We start from the raw sequence: 11,674 nt of genomic DNA, 5'->3' as shown, positions 1-11,674 counted from the left end.
GTTCTTTTGGTGGTTGGTTTCAATTAACCACACATCTCAGGAATGGTCGAACTGAGAATGTACAAGACTACACTTCATTTACACTCATACATATCATCCTCATTCATTCTCTGAAGAATTATCTAAACGGTAGTTACCGTTTAGATAAACAGTTTATTATCTAAACGGTAAAGAAAGAAGGTATGTGGTTGTTGGAGAATACGTCATAATCATACTCACGAATTAAATATAAATAACTAATAAAAGCTGTTGTGGCTACAACTGTCTTGTGGAAGGGGGAGGGGGGGGGGTAGACATACTCAAGTTACAATGTCTGTAGTTCGTTCTTTTTATAGCGTCTTTTATTGTCAGTGCGTTCATAAATAAGAAAAGTGCGTGTGTATAAAATAACCTTATGCTTTCTTATTAGTTTCTGTAATTCGTGTTTATGTACAAACATCATTGTTTCAGTAGTTACATGATATATTAATTTTATTATTTTAGCTAATTTGGTGTATTAATTATATTAATTTACATACCCAACACAATTGTTAATTTGCTAGGAACGATTACGAATATCATTCAAGCTAATTGTTCACCATGCAAGATCAAACGGATATGGAGGTAATCTTAATAATAAGGTAACATTATCTAAAAATTCTTAACCTTCATTTTATAAAAAAATTGCCTGCGATACATTTCCCAAAATATTAATATAGTATAGTTATAGAATTAACTCTCTAGTAAACTGTTAAATGAAAAAATTGAAGTAAGCTATCGCTTAAAAAACCGTTGTAGTACCATTCATTTCTGTTCATCTTAGATACATGTACAATTTAACATGTATGAATCTTAGTGTATGTGTGGGTAACATGTTTATGTTTTATGTTTAAGTAAACATGTTTACATGTTGCAGATATTTGTGTAACCATCTGTTCAACAGAATTTTTAGCTACAATACTCAAACAAAAATATAAAGTTCGGCATAGATTTGTTAATATTTGGTGGCATAATATTTGATGAAGAAAATGTATAAAAGTTTGTGCATTAACAAAAAAAAAAAAAAATTGTTAGATGTGGAAATAAATCTGTATTCTGTATATAACAAATATTTATTTATTACCAGAAAGAAATTTACATATCCCGCAGAGTAAAAATACACAAGACAAAGTAAATCCTACCGGGGAAAATGTTATTGCCTGTGCGCAGGTCTAGTTGAAAACTTAACCTAAAATTACAATCAAAAAATAGATGTAAAATTACTGGTAAACAAACAAAATTTATACGTCGTCATATTATTAATGACTAAGTTATGTGTAACATTTATAATCTTATAATCATTACATATTTATAATGCTTTAATAATTTCACACTCCTTAGCCCTAGAAATGATGCCGGCATCCGTGGCGCGAGTGGTAGTTTCGCGGCCTTTCATCTATAGGTCCCGGGTTCGAATCCCGGTCAGGCATGGCATTTTCACACGCTATTTGTCATTCATCTCATTCTCTGAAGCAATACCTAACGGCCCCTAGAAATGATAAACGTTAATTGAAACCCAACCACCAAAGAACACCGGTATTCACGATCTAGCATTCAAATCTGTATAAAATAACCTTTACTACAGGTTGCTTACTCTATCCGTAATTCTTTCATAACCATGTAGTGTTTTGTTTAAGTATTTGTCGAACTTTATACCGTGAAAGAGTTTTATTTTTTAGTGTTTTCCATATTATATGCATTTATTTTAAGTTTAGTTTTCATTTATACAATGAGTTGTATATTTATTTATACCCGTGTTCATCTAGTAAAATAAAACTGAAAAATTATTAAATTTCAAGAATAAAATGCTCGCACAAAAAAAATAAACAAAATTCAATTGCAGAGATTCTATCCATAATTTTAATTTCTTTTTTATTGTAATAGTATTTGATAATTGTTTCAAATTATTAGGCAGGCAATTATAAAGTTTCACTTCTGTTATATAACTGTTTTTATCACTAACTCTTTTTTTGCTAATTGGTAGATTGATAATTTGTTTCTTGTTATACTACTTGTACTTGAAAACTTGTTTTTTGAATTACTGTAGTGATATTTCAAACATTCAAACCTATAGACCATTTCAACTATAAGCGGGTATTCATTTATATTAAAAGTATTCTTATTAATAATTTTCATTATTTTATTTTGTAGTTTTTTTAGCAAATTAAGATAATTTTCATATGCTCTGCCCCATGCTAATATTCCATAGGTAATATAACTGTGGAACAATGCATAATAAAGTGGAACTTTGCATAATGCAAAGTTTTCATTGTCATATTTTAAAATAATTTGGTCAAAAGAAATAGTAAGTATTTTGTTTTGCTAACAATTAAATGAATGTGTTTCTCCCATCTCATATTGCAATCAAACGTTATTTCTAGATACTTGCAGTAACTCACTCTTTTTTATGGGTTGCTCTTTAATTTTAATGGTTAATGATTTAGGCACGCTATTACAGTTTCCAAAAGTTATGAAAACTTTTTTAGCTATATTAAGAGATAATTTATTTAATGCCAGCCATGTTGAAATTATCTCCATATATCTGTTAATTTTAATTGTGCTGTTTCCCATGTAATCTGTTGAGATTACTGTATCATCAGCATACAACATTATTGAGTCAAAGGGCATATTTGTTTAGAGATCATTAACATATAGAATAAAAAGTAGTCCCCAATATTGTACCTTGAGGTATCCCTGTTGTCACTTATATTCACTTTTACAGTTTTTAAATTTGACTGTGGAGCCTATTAGATAAGTTTTTAGGAAACTTAGAGGGTGTTACCTCTAATTCTAATTATCCAGTTTTTCAATTAGGATCTTATGATCAACCATGTCAAAAGCTTTTGCTAAATCCAGTAAACTTGCCACAAAAGGTTTACTTGTATCTGAATTTTTGTAAATTAAATTTTAAATATAATTTAGTACATTATTAGTACTTATATTTTTCCTAAAACCATATTGATAATTTGATAGAATATTACTTTCAGTTATAAAATTGTATATTTTATTACAGACTATTTTCTCCAATATTTTAGTAACATTCGATATTAAAGAGATTGGTCTGTAAATACTAGCTTCATGCTTATTACCAGCGTTAAAAATTGGTACAATTTCTATTTTACTTAACTCATTTGGCCAGATTGCAAGTTCAAAAAGTTATTAAAAGTATGTGCCAGAGGAAAAGAGATGTACTTAGATATTGTTTTTAAAATTTTATTGTTGATGTGGTCAACTCCACCTGCTTTAAATTTCTTATTGTGTATAATACCTTCCACTTCCTGATCAGTCGGCGCAATAAAAATTGTTTTATTGTTTTTTGGAGGTAGTTTTCTCTCACCATTAGTAGGTATAGTAATCTTGCAACTCAGATTGTTACCAACATTGCAGAAGAACGTGTTCATTTCATTTGCAATTCTCATATTGTCAATTCTTTCATTATCTTCATTTGTTATGTATTGAATATCAATATTCTGTCTAGCTTTTTTATTTAACTTTCATTTACATATTTCCAGAATTGCTTGGGATTATTACTGATTTATTAATATAGTTGTTTTCATATTTATACTTGGCATCCTGTATTAGTTTATTTAATTTTTTAACATAGTTTTTATAATTGCTTTTATAAACATTTTTTAAATGTAGATTTTCTTCTCTTCTTCGTAATTTGTACAACAATTCTTTTTCTTTGCAAGACATCATTATTCCTTTTGTAATGTATGTTTTCCTAGGCTTTTATTTTTTGTTACATTATTCCTCATTCCTTTCTGAATACAGTTCTATACTATGTCTGTAAATATTTCAATAGCCACATTAGGATCCTGAATCAATTAGCACATTAGCAAATCAATTGCTTGGTTTGCTGCATGTTTAACTTTATTATAATTTATGACATTGACTTGTTTTTCATTAACATGTTTTATTTTCAGTTTATCGATGGTTATTAGGGTTATGATCAGTGAAAGAATTTGTGATTTTGTAATGTTTAGTGAATAGACTGTTTGTTTTAATGAAAATGTTATCAATGCACATTCCTTCATAACCATCTGCATTAGCTCTTGTAATACCTAAAACATGGTATATATTGCTTTTCTAAAGAATTATTTAAGAATTTTTGACTGATCAAATTCATATCCAATAAATGTGTGTTGAAATCACCTATTATACAGTGATCTTTAATATTTTTGGTGTCATTAAGGTATTTAAGACTATTCACAAAATCTAATTTAGTTATTTAATGGGATCTGTATAATGCAGATGTTGTAATAAAGTTGTTATCATCAAGTTCAATGTTGGAACTTAAAATACTTAAGTTACCAATTACTATTGTTTCAGTGAATTCAGTAAGCCTCTCATTAATGAACATCACCACACCATCTGATCTATTTATTTGACTATTATTATAATAAATTTTAACCAAGTAATTTGTAATATTAATAGTATTCCAAAATCCATGCTTCGCACGTACGCACGCATGTACATATGGTTTTATTTTAAGCCTCATTATGAAAATTACCAGTTGAGAAAAATTTGCATTCAAGCTTCTTATGTTTATAAATAATATTAGTTTATCATTGTTGCATAAGATGCAATTTAAAGCATTGGTATCATTTAGTGTTAGTTCTTTGTTTAATATGTCTTCAAAATCCTGCAGCTCCTTCGTAATATTGAGATTTTCTCTAGTATGTTAAGGATGTTCTTGATAAATTTTGCCATGTATCTCCTCATTGTCTTCAAGTGGTATAGTTACAGTGTGTTTCATCCTTAGCGTTGTTTCTTGATGTAGTTTATCCACATTATTGATCTTCTCTCTCTCTCTCTCTTTTTCCTGTTTAGCCTCTGGTAACTACCGTTTAGATAGTTCTTCAGAGGATGAATGAAGATGATATGTATGAGTGTAGTCTTGTACATTCTCAGTTCGACCATTCCTGAGATGTGTGGTTAATTGAAACCCAACCACCAAAGAACACCGGTATCCACGATCTAGTTTTCAAATCCATGTAAAAATAACTGGCTTTACTAGGACTTGAACGCTGTAACTCTCAACTTTCCAAATCAGCTGATTTGGGAAGATGCGTTAACCACTAGACCAACCCGGTGGGTTACATTATCGATCTTGGAAGTACTGGTTTTATACGGTATTCTGTCATATCGTTCTTAATTTTATTTTTTAGTATTACACACTTGTCGTTATCTATTGCCATATGGTTGATTTCATAGTTGGTTCTATATTTCTTGTTGTTATATTCACAATTATGACATTTGATCTATCATTCTTATTATCACACTGTATAGTTTTATGATAACCTGCTCATTTCAAACATACCAAAATATTTTTGCATTATGCCCGAATCTACAATTTTAACGTGGCTTTATGTTTAGGACATCAAAAACTCCACAGCATTGATGTTCCAAAAATTTTACTTTTATGTTCAATTATGTGTTTATATATGTTTACAGACACTTCCATGATTGCTGATAGTAGCTTGTTATTAGGATTGGTTTAACAATGCAAAACTGTATATTCACTGTCACTAAAATTCATTTTATTTATATCTTTCTCTAGTTGCTTATTGTCCATATTTTCAATATTATTTATTCAACAATTTTTATCTTGGGCTTCATCATGTGTTGTTTTTCAGACATCTCTCTATTTAGTATACGCACAGCGCTATTAACATTTTTTTCATTGTTACAATCAACTACATCTCCATTTTCATTTTTGATTCTTTTTTTTTAATGTGTTTGATTGATTTTATACATTTTTTCTTTATTTGTTTTCTTAATAATGTTTGGTGCACGCTTTGGTATTGGTTTTTGTTGAAGAGTTATCTCTGAAAATGTTTTTTTGGAATGTAGGCACATTTGTATTTACTTTTTATTTTTCTAGAAGTTCTTTTAGAAGAAGGTTTTATCCTCAGTTCTGTATTGAGATCTTTTAATATTGCTTTTTCGATTTTCAAAGTTTCACATTTCAGTGTTATCTTCATATATCATTTCATTATGACCTTTTATTGACTCGTTTATGATCTCATCTAATATTTGTTGTTTTACCTTACCTCTTATTGTAGCTTTCACCTATGCAATAAGTATTCTTACTTCTTTACCCAGTATAGTTTCACTAATTTTGGTGCTTAGGTTGTCTTGCACGTGTTCCAGACAGATTACAAATGTCTCGCTTATAAATTTTTTTATTTTTATAAAATCACTTATATGATAAACATTCTCTCGTATAAGTCAAACTACTGCCGACACTTTTTGCTTTGGGTGACATAATAATATTTTGTCTCCAGCCCATCCAGCGGCACTCTGCCAGCTGCCACCATCAACATATCGGCAGCAGGCATGACGTATTTCACAGATCTTTTAATTTTATTTTATCAGAAGAAAAAATTCTTTCCTCAAGTTACGTAAAATAAAAAAAAAAAGTGGAATGACAAATTACAAATGGAAAATTTTTATTTTATTAGGAAATTAAAATTTCTCTTAGTGTATTCTAACTTGCAATACTTATATTGTTGGTTACTTGAACATTAAAAGATAGTTCGTCTTAGATTCATTTTCCATAAAACTTTTAATGCTATCATATTAATGAGATTTAGGACCATTTGCCTGTTTGCTTATTTATCTTTTATTAATCATCCCAATAAGGACTTTTTTAGTAATTTTCTGAAGGAACTCTTGTTGTGTGATCTTAAATTTTTATAGTGAATTTTATAAATATAGATGAATTCGAAATTAATAGCTAGGTAAAGAATTTCTATAGATTTATACTATTAACCAGTACATATTAATAGAGTTACTATTTGTTTTTAAATATAAAATGAGCTTTCAATTGAAAAATTTATTTAATCCATTGAGTTTCTTTTTCTCCACAATAATAAGTTGTGTATTTAAGACTAGCGTACTCCGTCGCGACTTTGTCCACAATATAGATGTAGCTTCACTCACAATGCTTGTTTAATAGAAAACTAATTTTTTTATAAATAAAAAATATTTAATCAACAATATTGTATTTAATTTTTATTAAATCCTGATAAAACAGTAAATAAACATTTTTATGAAAATACTGAAGGAATAGTTGATAAACAATGAATTGTTGCCCAAAACTTAAATAAAGTAAAAAAAAAAGGAAGATAAGAAAATTGAACAATATTTGTTAGACCAATCCATTTTATGAATGAATTAAAATAGTTCAATAAAAATAAATGAAAAATTTATTACAATCTCAAATTAGCATCCTCATCGTGGCTTCGCCCGTGCTCTGTGGTTACTTGCACTTCCCGTCACTGTCAGAGGGTCATGGCTCGCTTCGCTCTCCCTTCCCGTTTCCCTTTCCTTCTCCCGTTTCTGTTTTTCCATTTCCCTTTTTCTTTTTTCCATTTTCCCCTTCTTCCCTTTTTACTCTCTTCCCTTTTACCTTTTAAAATTTTTCCCTTTCTCCCTTCTTCCCCGCACGTAAATCGGTCCAGTAGTTTTTTAGTCTATAGCGGACACACATATCGGAAACATGGAATCGTAAAATATTTAGTACAGCGTGCGTTGCTTTTACGTTTAACAGATAACACGAAATTTAGTTTTTTATCAATTTGAACCCCTTAAAATAAAAATTTTCCGAAATCCTTTCCTAGTGCACGCCTACTTAAAGATACGAAGGTACGCTGAAAATGTTAAGTCTCTTCCTATAATAGTTTTGGTTGTACGTTGATTATGAGTTAGTGAATCAGTCAGGACATTCTCTTATATATAAGAGACTAGAAAAATCTAAGTTCAGTCTATGACTCAGGGCGAGTCATAGATTGAACTTAGATATTAAAGACATTCTTCATATTTCAAATATTGTTATTGATATTAAAAAAAAAGATAAAAGAAGGTCTACAAAGATACACAGATTGTTTTCTTTTTGTAGGCGAACCTTAGAAATTGTTGAAATAATCTGAAAAATTCTTTCACTATTTAAAAGATTATATATTTTTTGGGTGTCGTAGATTATTAGGAAAGAAATTTTGTTAACCTGATCTATTACTTTAAATTATTAAGCACTTTTAGATACTCTTCTGACATAATAAACATTACTTAATTTAAAAAGTAATTAGGGCTGATAATATAAAACTACCACAAACCAACAAAATTTTGGGATTTGATCTGAGTGCAAGAGCACATCCTTATACCAATGTGGATAAGAGTACTCCAAACCCTAATTAATGAGAAGAAAAATTGAATTATCAGAATATTTGTACTATTCTAGATTAAAAGGTTAGTGGTATCCGGAGGTTAAGGTCCCCCAGCTCTTTCAACCATCTAGTTCCACCTAACCTACCAGTATTAATCAAATTAAATATTTTGATATCTATGATAGTTTTTTATTTTAAGAAAAGAATATTCCTTTCCTGAGAGCCACATAAAAATTGAGTAATATCTTAGAAATTGAGTCTGGCCTCCTTTAAATTTCAATATTTTACTCGTTTTCCACATGGATTCTATCATTAGGGGCAAAGAAGAAACTCTTTGGTATCCAGGATATATTCTATTTTGTTACCTTTTGAGACCCTATTAATTTGCAAAAATGAAATATTGTGATAACTGAATTATTCTTTTTTTATTTAAAATGCTGTCTTTCTTCAAGCACATGCCAAAAACTTAATGGTATTGAATTGGTTCAGATCCTTTTGTACCTACATTCTTTACCTTAAGCTACTATTCTCCCTTAATAAACAGAAATTAAATTTTGGCAGTATTCAATCCGTTATTTACCAAAATGAATTTTAATTGAGAGACAAATGAGAAACTTAATAGCCTCCCGAAGAGGTTCAATTACCCTTGCTACTAACTAGTCTTTCTTTACTCTAATTTAAGAAGCCAAAAACTTTATGATATTTTAAACATTTTTCTATAAATTTGTTATATTTTCAAGATATTACTATATTTGAACCATTCTTTTTCAAAGTATCCTGTACCTTTTGGGAAAATTTAAAATGTAATTTAGTCAGGAGGTCTTCATGTATTCTAAACCTTCTAATCCTCCTAGCTAACAAAAATTGAAAATTGCAAAATTGTGGTACAAAATTGGGATCTTTCTGCATTCTCAATCACCCAAGTCCCATCATCCCCAAAATTAACAAAGATAGAAATGCATTGATATGAAAACGATTCTTTTTCAGAGTCGATTCTCTTTTGAGGATGGTAAAAAACTTGCTTTTTAAGGAAGGAGAAAAATAAAGTTTTTACCTTTCTTACAAAGGTTTTTATTTTCAAGTAAAATCTTTAATGCTGTCATGTTAATGAGGTTTAGAACCATTTGCCTGTATCTCCTTTAATTAAATACTAAAATGTTGGAATATTCAATCGGTTCTTTTCCAAAATATTGTGTCTCAAGCGACGGTTAAAATTTTTTGGTGCAGAAAGTCATGTGGTAATTGATCCCAATCGTCAACCCAATTATCCTAGGATTTTAGATTCCTTTATTAACAAAAAGTTTAGTTCTGCAATGCTGTTAACTTTATTTTTAGAAGGGTGATATTAAACATTTCAAAACATAATTTTTCAAGGACATGTAAAAACTGAATGACAGCAAAAACATTAGGGAACTTAGCCACTTACGCTCCCTTCAGTTATTGACAAATTTTTATGTTGAATGACCTAATCAGTTTTGGTTTGGTACAAAAATTTTTCTCTTTTTTTGGAGGAGTAAAAAATTCAGTTGAATCATAGAGGTTTATTTAGTTTTATTTATAAATTTTTTCTTTGTGGAAATAATATTTACTACTTCTATGAGTAGTAAATATAAATTTGGCAAATTTATCACACTGATTTTTTTTTTGTTTTATCCAATTTTCTAGCTCTGTAACTTTGTGCTTAGCGCATGATTGTACGTAATAGAATTAAATTAACAAAATTGATACTAGCTCAGAGATAGTATTACTCATCCACCATTCAGGTGAAGCTAGTTAAGTATACAGTAAAGAAATTATAAATTTGCTATTGAGAGACTCTGTAATTGATGAATTCGTTACTCTGTATTACTGGAAACTGTCAATGGGATAATATTAATATAATTTTTATTTATTTTTTAATAAATTGAAATTATTAACTCAAGTTATTGATTTGATTTTAAGAGAAAATTTTGTATTATTTTTATATTATTGATTTGAAAACACAAGTTAATTAGAATTATTTATAAGTACAGAGTATTTTTAGAATATTTGTTTGTTGTAATTTTTAGTTTTTCGGATAATGAAGGCAGAAAGATGTAAACAGGAAAAAATTATCATTGACAACTGTGAAGTGGTAGCATTTTAGTTTTTCATCCAAGATGATCCTATGTTCATATTCAGGTCAGAATTGGAATTTTTTAAACGGCAAAAAAATACTGTATTATCATTCGTGAGCTTCAGTCGTGTGTTATATATTTTCATCTAAAAAAAATTTTATTACTGTTGATGGTCCAGTAAAGTAGAAAAAAATTGTTTTGTATAGGAATATTCTAAAGATGTCCGAATCAAATTTCAGATATAATGTAGTTTTTGAAATAAAAAATTTCCAGGTATATAATTGATGAGTTTTCATCAGTGAGAGTAGTGTTGTGATAAGTGTAAATTTTATTGCATGGTGATTTCAGTAAGTTATAATATTTTTACAATATTTTTAATCTCTTTTCAACAGTAAGTAAAGATTTAAATAGTGTTGAACAACTGAATCAACAGTTGATTTGTCTTTGAAAGGTTCTTACCAAGCCTGTTGTAGTAAATTAAAATTATACAGGATCATTCACGGAAACCGGATGTTTTTAAAATAATCATAAAAAATTGAATATTTACTTTAAAAAAGTTTAATTGGTACTGAAACACTTGTTACTTACTCATGAACGAATTATTATGTCCGGCAAGTGATGTCCATTTTGGGCAATACATTGTTGTAGCCTTTCACGGTAACTGGCCCCAGTTCTTTGCAGCATGTCTACATCAATCTGGGTGTCGTGATGACGAATTGCGATATTTAGGTCCTCCAATGTACGCGGTTTAATGCCGTACACACGCGATTTCAGAAACCCCCACAGAAAAAAATCACAACTACTCAAGTCGGGGGACCGAGGGGGCCAAGGAATGTGGCCGAATCTGGAAACGATCCGTCCCGGAAACAAGTTACGGAGAACAGCCATCGTTGCCCTCGTTGTGTGGGCTGTAGCTCCATCCTGCTGGAATAACACATTTTGAAAGTCGATTCCCCGGTTTCGTAACTCAGGGATGAAAAACGTATTCAACATCGCAATGTAACGATCAGCTGTTCCAGTTACGGCAGCGTCATTTTCTTTAAAAAAAAATGGTCCCATAACACCGACCTTTCCTATTGCACACCAGACAGTCACCTTTGGGCTATGAAGTAGTCTCTCGTGAAGTTGATGCGGGTTTCTTTCTGTCCAATACCGGCAATTCTGTTTATTGACGAAGCCATTCAGATGAAAATGGGCTTCGTCACTCATTCACAATAACAAATTTTCATTTTCTTCAAAAACGGTAAGCATTTGTCGACAAAATTGTAATCGCTGCGTGAAATCTTGCTCGTTTAACTGCTGCACGACGGCTATCTTGTAAGGATGGAAATGCAGGTCTGTATGCAGAATTCGTCTTGCCGTACTTGTGCTCATTTGAAGCGCTGCTGA

The 11,674-nt window shown here is 30.0% G+C and overlaps 1 long non-coding RNA gene across 1 annotated transcript in view; it reads left to right on the top strand.

Moving 5' to 3' along the window:
- The first annotated feature begins 390 nt into the window (after positions 1 to 390).
- Positions 391 to 11,674, top strand: part of LOC142328261 (uncharacterized) — a 275,266-nt gene continuing 263,982 nt past the window's right edge. Inside the window, exon 1 of the long non-coding RNA XR_012757261.1 lies at positions 391 to 620. This is a non-coding gene — a long non-coding RNA (uncharacterized LOC142328261). The remainder of the gene's footprint in view (positions 621 to 11,674) is intronic.

This window comes from Lycorma delicatula, chromosome 7 (assembly GCF_047948215.1).
Source record: "Lycorma delicatula isolate Av1 chromosome 7, ASM4794821v1, whole genome shotgun sequence".
Classification (NCBI taxonomy): Eukaryota; Metazoa; Arthropoda; class Insecta; order Hemiptera; family Fulgoridae; genus Lycorma; species Lycorma delicatula.
The sequence above is the reverse complement of the archived record's forward strand: the minus strand, read 5'-3'. Positions and strand labels throughout refer to the sequence as shown.